The following is a 13,270-nucleotide window of genomic DNA, read 5'->3' on the forward strand; positions in this document are numbered from 1 at the left end:
ACATTCAAATCGTCCCCTCTTTTCAGAATATTAATGCATATACCACAGTTAATAACTGGTTACAAACAAACATTAAGCCCCTTTTACACCATTTGTAAAAATATCATGCTGTGCTGTAGTAGCACCACTTAAATCAACTGTGTTCATTCCTAACAAGTAAAGTGAATAAACAACATCTATGTGTTTGGAGTCACACTGACATAGTAATACCAAGACTACATCTATGGAAATGAGTTAAATAGTGGTAGGGCATGAATTTATGCCCTGGGACTATTTTTTTCCTAGAACATAAAATGTCAGGGCAAGCCCTGACACTCTTTTGATCTTGGTTACTTGACCAGCTGTCTCCCAAGGGTTTCCTGGGCACAGCTAGGGCACTAGCCCAGCTTTGGGGCTTTTCCCAAGAGGCAGGCTACATGCAGCCTGTGCTTGGAAGGCTGAGGGAACTTAACCATATGGAAGTGGCCATGCTTAGCTGGCCTCCAGGCAGGAGGGAGGCCTTGCATCATTCAGTTTATTCATAAAAATGATAGGCAAGGGGCAGAAATGCAGCTGTAATAGAAAAAAGCCAAACAAACATGTAAAAAACAAACATTCCCAATTAGTCTCCCAACAGTAAACATTCCCAATTAATCTCTCATAATTACTGGAATAAAAGAGACAAACCCTGACAAATCTGTTCTCTTGTGTCCCTGGGGGATAAACAGACGTGAGTGGCCAGCTTCTGCCTAGCAGCGTGCTGGGGATTTGCGCTGCCTCTCCGTGCTGTGCTTTCCATATTGACCCAATGCTCTGGTGCTGACACACGGCCGAGTCTGGAGGCAGCTGCCTCACCCGTAAGCACCACTTACTGATACGTGTCAACTCATATAAACAACATGTATGCAACTTAAGGGACTCCAACACTACACTAGGTTAAGTAGATTTCTTCCCAGCTGCACCCTAAGCCTTTACCCACATCTTAAACATACGTCCTGAGCCTATATATTGTTCAGCTGCAGGGCATTTTCCACTTTAAAGTTTTTAAAAGACACACTTAATTTCCCATTCACTACTTTCTTTAGTTATGGCAGAGAGACACATCCTTTCCTCTTTCTTTCTCTTCTCACCTAAAGTCTTTCTCAATGTATGAGCTGTATTCAGGAATAAAATAATCAACCTTCCACTAAGCAAGCACCTTTCAAAGAAGGCACCCAGTTATCTTTCTAATACTTCCACTTTATCCCTTAGACTAAAACCATGATCTACACAATGTTGTGTCTGCTCAGAAATGGGGTAGGGATTATTCTCTCCATCAGGAAAAATGTTTGGAGGTTTTGAAATTATTTTTTTGGAAGTTGAAAAAGGAAGTTTAAAATCTTCAAAGTCTAGGAAGAAAGGAATTTTTATCAGGGAGAGATCAAGAATCTTGTGTCAGTATTTTAGGGACTTCTTTCAGTTTTTTATTTTTTCATATTTTCACAAGAAAATCACCTTAAAGATTAAGAAAAATGAAAAATATACCTTTTAATTAATATATGATCACAGTGCACAGAAAATTTGTGAAAATACATCTTTCCTACAGACAGCTTTGTTTTAAATTAACTTATATGTCTGAAAAACCTAAATTTCAAAGAAATTCAACCAGCTTCAAGTTTTACTTGAGACTCGACTGAAATATCTTCAAAGACAAGACTTTTGTGATACAAAGTTTTGATCCATTCTGAATTGACATTATAAAAATTGATTTTTCAGATTTAATACAGATTATTTCAAGGTGATGAACAACAAAGAGGCATTATTCAGATATATTTGCTTTGTGTAAGAGAAATTTTTTGAAAGTTTAAAAAAAATATTTTTATCCCTTTCTCATCTTTCTTCCCTTTTTCTCATTGAAATTCTTTCCTGCTTCCACAAAAAAAAAGAGTAGTGGAAAGTAAAAGAAAAATGCCACAATATCATTAAAAAAACTTATATGCTCTCTATTTCTTAAACAAAGCAAAATTTCTAGTTTTCTTTGTTACAGAAGAAGAAAGATGACAAATCTTAATGACACATAAATCTTTTCAACCCATTTTTGTTAAAGAAAATAATTTCTGTTCAAGGATATTGCTCAAAGGAAAGCTTCTGACAAGAAATTAATCCTTTGTTGTTTCTTGCTATTAAGTTGTGTAAGATGGAGGTAGACAAAAACCTCTCAGAGGCACCTGCACCATAAATAGTCCCTTGTTAGCCACCAGGAGGGAAGCAAGGGCAGTTACAACACTGTAGGTCCAACATATCATGGAGCAAAGAACTGTTGCTTCATGCTCACCTAAATCTACCTCACTAGCATCCAGGAAGTAGTCCTGAGGAAATGGCTGGGAAAGCAACCACAGAAATAAAATATGGTTTTAGGCACATTGGCACGAAGGCCTGAGTTTCCATTTTCTGCAGTTGCACAGTTTGACTTTTTGAAGCCCATGTTTTTTGCCATACCTGAAGGAAGTGAATTTCATTCTTAGTTCAGAAACCACAAAATGCAGCATGCTGAAAGAGTAGCTAGCAATGTCAGTGGTAACCAGAATTTTCTCATATGCAACCTGAGAACTAATCCCAGGACAAATTTTTAACTAGTTCTCCTCAAATCTTTTCTACCTGCCAGTGAAACTCTGTGGTTGGTAAAAAGTTTATCAGTCACATTTTCTTTTTCAGAATTATTTGCCAAAAAAATTATATTAGATTATTTTATACAGATTGTGCATCACTACCCAGGAATGTAATTTTCTACCAGAAGACAAATAAAGACATGTTGTTTGACTATACTGATAGATTCTACATTGACAGATATTTTTCCTGCTGTAAATCTGGTTTACTTTAGATTTGAGATTAATCCTTCTACGAGAGTCAGGAATGTGAAATTATGAAGAGGAAAGAGGATTTGCTGCCACTTCTGACATTATTTATACTTATATGGCACTTATGAGGGTGAGGACATGCAGCAGCAAAATTATCTAAAATATTTTTCCTCAAATCTTCTGACATTATGTCAAAGTTAGCTCCACTCAATCCATTCAACTGCCTTTTCAGCATCAAAATTTTCTATGAAAAAATGGTATATCTATTTACTGTATTAAATAAAATGCTGCATTAAATACTCCTCTGCTCTACTGTCATCTTCAGTTTTCCTAAAAGCTCCACATTACGTTCATGGAAAATATTTTCTATTTCTCCAGTGTAAGACTGCAGTTGATTTTTCAAGTCTTAACAGGAAGATCTTGACTGTGATTGTAGGTGACACTAGCCTATAGTTGGTAAAACATCTTTCAGATTCATGTTTTTCAGGACATAATGTAACATTGGCTTCAGACAATGACTTGGAGATTCATTTTGTTTTCTCCTTTTCAGGATTTGATTACTTTTTTGGAATTTTTTGTTTGGCTGGTTGCTTGGTTGGTTGGTTTGGGTTTTTTGTTTTGCTTTGACAGCACTGCCTCTTATTGATATCCTTGGGTTTAGAACATTCTGCAGGAGAACCATTGGACCCTACTGTTTTACCTTCAGGAAACAGTCTAACCACCCTCAGCTATTTACTGTATTATCAAATCTTCCTCTGTAACTTCATAGTCAGACAGAAAGAAGAACCAGCAAATCCATGCTGGGGTGAGGAAATCAGTAACAAAGTAGGGCATTATACAGATTTTAATTTTAAAAGAAAAAAAAGTATATATGTATGCACATGTATACACACAGATAAATGTGTATACAAATGCACACAAAATCTGTTAGGGCCATCTGGATTTCCAACATGGGAAATGGTTATTTTCTGGCTTTAGTCTTCTTTTGAGGCTCCCATCCTGCTGGTATGTCAGCTTTAGTTACTTCTCCCGTGGCCAGAACATGTTAGGTAACTCAACTTTCATAATTTTATTTTTAACCTCAGTTGCACTTTTTTATGTCTTACTTCTGTCTTAGGGATCGTTCATAAAAGAGTGCACCTTTTCCTCTCTTGAAAAAACAAACCAACAACATAACATATCCTTATTTTTAATTTTTACTTCGTTTAGCTCTGTCTCCACCATTTCCAAATTTGTTTCTAAGTTCATTCAGGGTTTTGCCAAACTCATTTTTGTTTTCATACCTGGTGAAAGTCATGCCTTCTATAACAGTAAGAGGAGAAATAAAAACAAACCTGTCTGCACAGAATCCAGGATGCAGTGCAAATCCATTTCCATTGATGTAAACTGACTTATCTCTCATGAGATGCCAGTTTTCTTAGGCTGTCATCACAGCAGCAATGTCAGGTTGCAAACGGAGGTTTTGATGTAGGCTGAATGTCTGTCAGCTAGCACAGAAAGTTTACACGCTGCTGAGCAAGCTTAAGCACTTGTTGTAGAGGACAAACCCCTTATTTCTTGTCTCATTTCTTACTTAATTCTACATAGGAATAATTCATTAATGTTAATGTTGCATTTGCATACTTTAAAAGAAAAATAGCACAGGTATATGTATTATAAATCAGTTTATTAAGCCCTTTTACCGATAATTTTTGGTAATTCGCAGACATTTTTAAACATTTTCTTCTGTAATGTAAAATCCTGTCATCCTTTGGTAGACTCTGAATATGTGTCTGCTATAATACAGTCTAATAGCTTTATTTATGACAGTCCTTTGGAGACTCCAGCAACTGTGTGCACTCAAGATTTTTCAAGCCATTATAATATAAGATTGTATTAAAGTGATTTGAATGGATAAAAGTTCTTTCATTTCCAAAACAGAAATAAATTGTTAGATAACTGTTCTGTAATGTATGAGGACAAATGTGTTCCTTTAGTCCCCTAGACACAGAGCTGTATTTCTAAACCAACACTGTTGCAAAAAATAAAAGGCATAGGGACTAGAGTCTTAGTGCAGAAAAAGTACAGGAGTCATCTAATTATTTATTTATTTATTTTGTAGCGTGAAACATTGTATATCAACTCAGGTACCTTAAAAATCCTTAAAAATATTTGGGGATATTCAACAGTTTAACCATGAAGGCCTTCCTTCAATTTGTCTCCTTGAAAAATGTCTGAATCTTACAGAATTGGCTATTAAAGTCTACCTTGTGCAGTGTTAGTTCATTAATGTATCTGAAGTTCACTTTGCAGTAGTCCTTCATTATAAACGTCATCCTTCACATCTTATCTACAAAAGTTCATTTTGACTAGAAATATGAAAGAGAATGGCTGTGCAACCCATTTTAAAACAGTTAATTGCTTCCAGCCTTCCAAAGTATAAAAAACATTTAAAAAATAAGTAGAAATATTTAAAGACTTTCCCCTGGAAGTTAAATTTAAAGTTGTCTGGTGCAGACAAAATTTTATAACCACAGATTTAAATGTTTGAATAAATTTGGGAAAATTATTACCTTTCATGATCATTGATCACAAAAGCATCTTTGTTCAACAAAATGTGATTAGGTCCCTTTGAGGTCAGCACATGCTTAAAGACGAATATTTATTTAAGGGTTTTGCTGATGTGAATCTTTCTGTAATTACCATTTCATCTGATTGTGTTAACAACACACAGTAATGCTTGTTTGTTCAGGAAGAAATTTTGTGCTTACAGACTTGTAATACTTGAGAGAGAAAGGGAATGTGGAGCTAACAGTATTTATGCAACAGGATAGAAGTACTGTTAAGTGCTGTTGGGCAAACCAACAGCATAAATAACATAGAAAAACACAATCTTGGTAGTAAGCAGTATCTGGCCATTTGTCTTAAAAGACTGATATTTCTGTTCTTGATTTATTTATTTTTTATTTTCCATGCATTTGTGTTCTGCGCCCAAACTGAACCAAGCTAGTTTTTCTTCTATAACCATCTTTTTATTCCATTTAGCCAGTAGCATATCATTTCAGTCTGCATGTTTTTCTAAGGAAGATCATATTATCAAGGAGATGTCGCGGCTGCAGTAAGAGAAAATTGAGTGCACGCACACGCGCACACAAATACACACACACACGCGTGGAAACAAAGCGCAGCTGAAACTAGACATAGTCCAGTGATTGATATTTTAAGTTGCACGTGACACTCTTTCCTTGTTCTGTTGCACTGCATTTAGATATTGTATGGCTCTCCAGACATGCTATGCATAATTTTACATACCATCTGCTTTACATGCCAGGTTCCATATGTACGATGTATAACCTAAACCCAATATTTTGATTGATTTGAGCTACAGTGGAGGTTTTTGTTCTTAAATTGTTGGATAGAAGATAGTCCTAAATAAATTATCCAATTGTTGGATAGTTGGATAGTCCTAAATAAATTATCCAATGAATATGTTCTAGGACTAAAAAACAATAAAATTTATTTTGAAAATGGTCTTAAAGGTGCAATAATGACAAAATTTAGGTGACTTTCAAGAATCCCAGTAATGTTGCTTCCTAGATTCAAATACCAATAGACCTGTAAATGCTTGCTACCATTCACTTAACCATAGCAATACAAGGGTATAAACATGTTTCAGAGTCAGGCAAGGGACAGCAGAAATAGTCTTGAAATATTCGTCCAAATAAAGATGAACAGCATTTACTCCTCAAAAAAGGATGAGGTTTATAAAGCTGCTAAAAGTGAGTAATGGTTATTCAGAATCATGTCCTGGAGTCTCCTGGTACTTCATTATCTGGCTTCATTCAACTCTGCCTTAAATACTCAAATCTAATATATGCTTCACTTACAGGTAAGCCTAAAAAACTAAATTTCTATTTTGGAGATGCTATCCACAAGATCTGTTTGAATCTCCCTATACACCGTTGAAGAAGTACTGAAACACCAAAATGAAAAAAACCACAGAATTTCAAACAATGGCTCTCAGACAAACCCAAAGATTTATTCAAATATATATCTTCATTTTTAGAACTGCAGACTCTCTTCATTTAATAAAGAAAAGAGAACTGCTTTGGATCTTAAAAAAAGCACCATCATCACACTCTGCCATAGCCCCCAATAAAAAAAAAACAAAACCTCTTAATATTGAAGTAATTACCATATTTTTCACATTTGACTTGAAATAGAAGTATTATCAACAAAAATAGGTTGTGGCATCACAACGTGTTAGCAAACAGCAGATAGAATGGAAAATACAGGAAGCAACAAAGTAGCTCTAACAAAATTTTACTCCATGTAATGTCCCATGTACCCTTCACTTCCATACATGGCACGTGATAAACATTTGAACTCACAGGAAAATTAGAAAGAAACCTGCAATATGGCATTTTAAGAATGAGGTGTCTGTCTTGCCTATGGACTTGCAAGGAGAGAAGAGATAATCAGTGAAGCATTTGTCCATTTTGCAGTTTTTTTTCCCCACTGTAACATGAACATCTTAATCTGTTCACAGTTAAGTATTAGTGACACATTCAGTTCACTTCAATGACAATTCTACCAGATGCCTACAAATAAAGCTGAACAAGAGATGCAGCACTTCAAACTTTGTTTTTATATTTGCCTATTAACACAAACTTGTACTTAAATGGGAAACACCATTATTGGGCCATAACTGAGAAAGGCTTTCTCTTCTTGTATTGGGTTTTGTTAATGGTGTGGGCTGAAGGGGTGCCTTCTATGAGAAGCTGCCAGAAGCTTCCCCTGTGTCCTGCAGAGCCAATGCCAGCCAGCTCCAAGACAGACCCACCAGCGGCCAAGGCTGAGCCCATCAGCAGTGGTGGCAGCACATCTGGGATAATAGATTTAAGAAGAGAGGAAAAGACCCTGACCAGCAGAAACTGCAGCCAGAGACAGGAGTGAGCAAGAGAAGCTGCAGTCACAGAGAGGACTGAGAATATGTGAGAGCAATAGTTCAATAGGTCAGAAAAGAAGGAGTGGGAGGAGTTGCTCCAGATGCCAGAGCAGATTCTCGTGGTGCAGACCATGGTGAGGCAGGATGTCTCCCTGCAGCCCATGGGGGCCCATGGTGGAGCAGAGATCCACCTGTAGCTCATGAAGAAGTCTGTGCCACAGCAAGTGGGTGGGTACTCAAAGGAGGCTGTGACCCCTTGGGAAGCTCACGCTGGAGCGGGCTTCTGACAGGACCTGTGGCCCTGTGGAGAGAGGAACCCACACTGGAATAGTGTCTCTCTGTGGAGGACCCACACTGGAACAGTCTGCACCTGAAGGAGTGCACCTCGTGGAAGGGATCCACTCTGGAGCAGCTCATGAAGAACTGCAGCCCATGGGAAGGACCTGTTGGAAAAGCTGATGGCGGACTGTCTCCCAAGGGATGAGCACCACACCAAAGCAGGGGAAGAGTGTGAGGAGTCCTCCTCCTGAGGAGGAAGAAGCAGCAGAGACAACATGTGATGAACTGACCACAATGCTCATTTCCCATCCCTTTGAACCCCAGGTGGGGATGAGGTAGATAATTAGGGTGTCAAGTAAAGCCTGGGAAGAAGAATGGACAGGGGAGGGAGGAGGTTGAGAGGGGAAGGGGAAGAGTGGATGTTTAGTATTTAGCTTTTATTTCTTGTTTTCCTACTCTGGTAATAAATTACACAAATTTTCCCAAGTTGAGTCTGTTTTGCATGTGACAGTAACTGCTGAGTGATTCCTCTGTCCTTATCTCAACCCATGAGCTTTTTGTTACATTTTCTCTTCCCCGTTCAGCTGAGGAGGAGAGTGATAACACCATTTTGGTGAGTTCCTGGCATCCAGCCAGAGCCACCCCAACACACCTATCAATATAATAGTTACATTGTTCAGGAAGTATGGGCATACTTCTGATACTTGACAAGTTTTTGACAAAACTCAGCATATGGGGGGCTTGGGGGTTCTTTCAACACTCAGGTTTGAAAAAAAAAACAAACCACACTTTCCTTTTTAAGGCATTCCAAGCAGTTGAGAGTGGTTAGTCAGGTTACAGGAATAAATCTAACTTTTGCCATTTGAATATCAATATTTGTATTTGGTGCTTCATTATATATCTGACTGCTCTCGATCTAAATACTGCACTGAACAGAGGACATTCTGTGAACTAGAACTTCCATTTGCTAATGGATTTTTTTTTTTTTGCATAAAATCTTCTTTGCAATCCATATGAATATGGGCATTTTAATTATTAATCAGAAGCATTTTTTCTTATTTGTATCTGTGCTGTGAAAGAGTTGGATAAAATGGGATAAAAAATTAATGTACATTTAGATTTTTCTCCTCTCTAGAGGGAGGGTGTTCATGAGTTAAATGCTTATGCAACACCTTTCCTTACAAACTGTACTACAGTTCTCTTGTTACTTCTCTATTGAGCCTTTCTTGGCCTGATTCACAGGCCACTGAAGTCAATGAGAGCCCATCTAATTGTCTCAGTGGGCTCCCTCTGCTTCCAACTTTTCAGTGAGAAAAAAGATATACAGCACTGGAAAAGTATAAGTTACTAAGTAATACATTATAATGTCTGTGGGTAGAACAAACGGATTCAGCCCACTTGATATCCAACACATCAAGAGATCATTCTGGTATTTCTCTAGTGCAAAGTGGCAATGCAAATCTAGAAGACATTTCTGACACAGTGCTGCTAAAACTCATTGGTTAAAAAGCTAGCTTCTAAAATGAAGTTTCTTTTATACATCTCTTTCATTTTGCCATCTCTCCACCTTCTGCCCAGTCCCTTTCATTCCGTATTGACCATAACTGTCTTCCTCTGAAGTCAGTCAGGAGTTTTGCCATTGACTTCAGTGGCAGAGTTACCATATCCAGCATGCGAAACACAGTGAGATCATTGTCAAAATACACACAGTAAAAGTAAGAAAAAAAATTTCAATGATTTACCAAAGTCCACTAAAAAATCACCAGCAATTGTGAGCTTTTATATGTGTTTCCCACAAATCGCACCAGGCAGTCTAGGAGAACAAAAAGCCCCTTGCCCGGTGTCCCTGGCATTCGGTAGCCAGAGCTGAGCCCCTGCCAGAGCGGAGTTAGCCGTGCGCAAACCCGAGCTGAGCGGAGCCACCCGCTAATTGTTAGCAAACATTTTGCAAACATTACGCTTCCCTAAGGGACAAGCGTTTTCCCACCGGAGCCCTCTGCAGCGCAGGAGGATAGAGCATGCAGGACGGGGAGCGGGCAGGGGAGCCGCGGGCACCCTCTCGCTGCGGTGCCGGGGCACCGGCCGGGGTTCCGCTCTGCTCCCCACGCCCCGGTGCGCAGCACCTGGGTGCTCCTCTCCGCAGGTGAGGCGCCCGGCGGAGCTCCGTTTCCGTGTCCGATTGGTGGCACCGCGGCGCCCGAAACACCGGACAACGCTGGCAGCCCCTGGAGACGTGGCCAAAACCGAGGAGTAGCAGCGGACAGTCCCCGAAGCGTAGCGGGGGCACCGTGCCCTCCGTGCCCCGGTCCCAGCACGGCGCGGAGCAGCGCCGCCAAGGAGGGAGCCCCAAGCGCGGCAGGGCACCCTCCACCCCTTACCCGCCCCCGGGGGACCCCGGCGAGGCGCGGAGCCCCGTACTCACCGCGGTGCTGCAGGCAGCAACCCGCAGCGCAGGCGAAGCGCCCCCGCCCCGGCCGGTGCCCGCTGCGGTGCACAGACCCCGTCCCTCGGCGCCCACATCCAAGCCCCGGCCGCGCAGCTAAAAGTCCTTCTGAGGAGCACCCGGCGAGCCCCGCCGTCTCCTGCCTCGGATCGCTGTCACCTCCCCTCCCCTCGCCCCCCCCGCCCTGCGCCCCCCCGGCGGGCGGCAGCGGTATAAGCAGTCCCTAACCCCTCACATCGCGCACCGGCAGAGGTGCCGGTCCTCGTCGCTACTTACCGGGCATCCTTCAGAGCGGCGGGCGGGCGGGCGGGAGCGAGGGAGGAGGAGGAGAGAGGGAGGGATGGATGGAAGGAGGGAGGGAGGAGGGAGGGAGGAGGGAGGGAGGGGGCTCCAGGCGGGCTGCGCGACGCTGCGCTGTGCTGTTCGGCAGCCTGGGCAGCTCGGCAGAGTCAGTGAGTGAGTGCCTCCGTGCGTGACGGCGTGTGCGTGTGTGCGCGATGCTGGACACAAGCGAAGGGAGACTCAGGCACGGAAGGGCGGCGGGAAGTGGCGGGGGAGATCAGGGGGCGCAGCCCGCGCATGGCGGTGCCACCAGGTGCGGCCCAGCGCGCCCCCGGCCCCGCGGCCCCCAGCGCCCCGCAGCCGCGGCGGGAGCTGCCGGGGAACGGCTTGGGGGAGGCGCGCATCCTCCCCGCTGCCACACGCACCGCCGGGGGAATGGGGGGAGCAGGGGGAGGGATTAAAAATAATGGTAATAAAAAAAGCCCAATCACTAGGAAAGAAAAGATAAAATCGCAAAACTCTGTCTCTACTTCCCGGCAGAGGTTTGAGCCCCCCGCCCTAGAGCTGCGGTCCCGCGTCGCGCCGGGAGCCGTCACCGCCCGCGGTGCAGCACGGCAGAAGCCGCGCTGCCGGTAGCGCCCAGCTGAGAGCCGGAGCCGCTCCCCGCGCACGGAGGAGCCTCCCTCTTTCCCTCCCTCCCTCCCTTTTTTCCCTCCTTTCCTCCTTCTCTCTCTCCCAGTCCTCTAAGGCGGGCAACGCAGCCAGGTGCTGTCGGCTCGCCCTGCAGCCGAGGGAAGAGCCGGGCAGGGCCCTCCGCCGGCGCTGGCTCCTCCGCGGGAGGCGGCTGGGCTCCCCCAGTCACTGAGGTGGCGCTGGGAGGCTGCCGCCGCCGGGACGCGGCTGGAGGGGGAGAAGCGGGGGACGCAGAGGGGAAGTCGGCTGCCCCCAAGAGCGGCCGGCGGGGCCCAGAAGCGAAGGCAGAGGAATGAAGCAGCAGCGGGAAGGGCCTGCCTCTGCCGGGCAGAGGTGCGGTGCCCCAGCGCATCCCTGCTAACGCCGCTCCCCCCTCGGCCGCTCACCTCCTGCCCGAGCGGAGTGACCCGCTGAAGAGGACCGAGGACGGTGCACCATTACTGCTGGATGTTTGGGGGAGGAGGGGGGAGCAAGCGGAGAAGGGAGGGAGGGCATGACTATAAGAATCAAACGGGAAGGGGGGAAAAAAGGCAACACGCACACTAAAAAAAGCTCGTTCTCGAGAGAGAAATCAAAAATAGCCACAACAGCATTGAAAGTTGCTCGCTTAGTGATTTGCATTATAACGCTGCCGCTGCTGCTCGGCTCCTCCAACAGTGTGCCTAAGGAACATGCAAGATGGGAGAGGGGGAGCTATATACTTTTTCCGTGATCTCTCTTTCTTTAAAAAAAACCCAAACCCAACCAATCACATCCCGCACACTCCACTCTTTTGATGGAGAGGTGGCTCCAGGTGGTGGTTTCGGAGTCCCAAGTGGAGTTATCTGGGGGAAAGGGTGTGTGTACAGTATCCATGAGAGTGCTCCTCTGGCGTTTTGGGCCCTCGAGTTTGGCGACCCGGGGAGAGGGGGCAGCTGGCGCTGATGCCCGGCCGGAGGGATGCCAGGGAGTGCCCGGCGGCAGCTAACGGGGGCAGCGCCCTATCCCGGGGCACGGGGAGCGCGGGAGGTCCCCGCCTACTTCCCTTCGCTCCCCCTGCCGTGCGATTCGGGATCAGTGACAAATGGCTCTGTTTTCCGGGGAAAAAAAAAATAAAAAAGGAAAAAAAAGACTGGAAAAAACCTAACTTTTATTTATCAACCGTTCATGCCCTGATTAAAAAACTAGCACCAAATCTTGAACCAGATTATGCAGTTAAATGTATCGAGCCGGAGACAGCGTGGCTGTTTGCCAGACCTATGATCCATTAACCTCTTTAGCTCATTGTTGGCAGGCAATAGCACATGATTAAATTCTTACATTTTAAAGACAAGCCATTTTCTTTTCATAGTAAACTCCCCGCTCCTATGTTGCAATTAAAAATAGGGTATCGACAATAAAAATTATAAGAAAGAAATAATACTGTAGTTTTTAGCTACTTTGTGTTCATTTTATGGGCAAAAACATTGTACTGTGCTTAAGGCAATATGTATAAAGGTGGACAGAGGCATATTAAAAATTCTTATTTTATAAGAAGGATTTTGGATAATTTTACCTTCACCACTGGATTAAATACTGCTTAGACTTTCTGGCATTCAAAGTTTAGTTCCAGTTCTTTTTACAGAGATAAACCAAGCAAAGCCCTACATAATCAAAATAAGAGTATGAAAATGGGATATATAGGGCCTTTTTTCCCCTTTCATGTGTTATAAATATATACACACATATAAACCCCTTAATCAAAAAACGTTCTGCGTGAAGCTATATATTCTTATATAAATGTTTGTGCATGTATACATGCTCTCTCTATATAAAACTATTATATAAATAGCATATCTTAAAATAATTTGA

The 13,270-nt window shown here is 43.1% G+C and overlaps 1 protein-coding gene across 2 annotated transcripts in view; it reads right to left on the bottom strand.

The window, feature by feature from the left end:
• HS3ST5 (heparan sulfate-glucosamine 3-sulfotransferase 5) overlaps positions 1–11,878 on the bottom strand; it is a 193,443-nt gene extending 181,565 nt beyond the window's left edge. The window contains exon 1 of one of the 2 annotated variants that reach the window (XM_042016973.1): positions 11,827–11,878. The gene's annotated coding sequence lies outside the window, so the exon portion shown is untranslated. Of the gene's footprint in view, positions 1–10,444; positions 10,598–11,826 lie in introns of those variants that run through there. The other variant, XM_042016971.1, reaches the window with a different exon arrangement.
• Between the last annotated feature and the right edge of the window lie 1,392 nt (positions 11,879–13,270).

The sequence above is a fragment of the Corvus kubaryi genome, unplaced genomic scaffold (assembly GCF_017639235.1).
Source record: "Corvus kubaryi isolate FWS band 111438036 unplaced genomic scaffold, C.kubaryi_AGA036_p1.0 split3-73, whole genome shotgun sequence".
Lineage (NCBI taxonomy): Eukaryota > Metazoa > Chordata > Aves > Passeriformes > Corvidae > Corvus > Corvus kubaryi.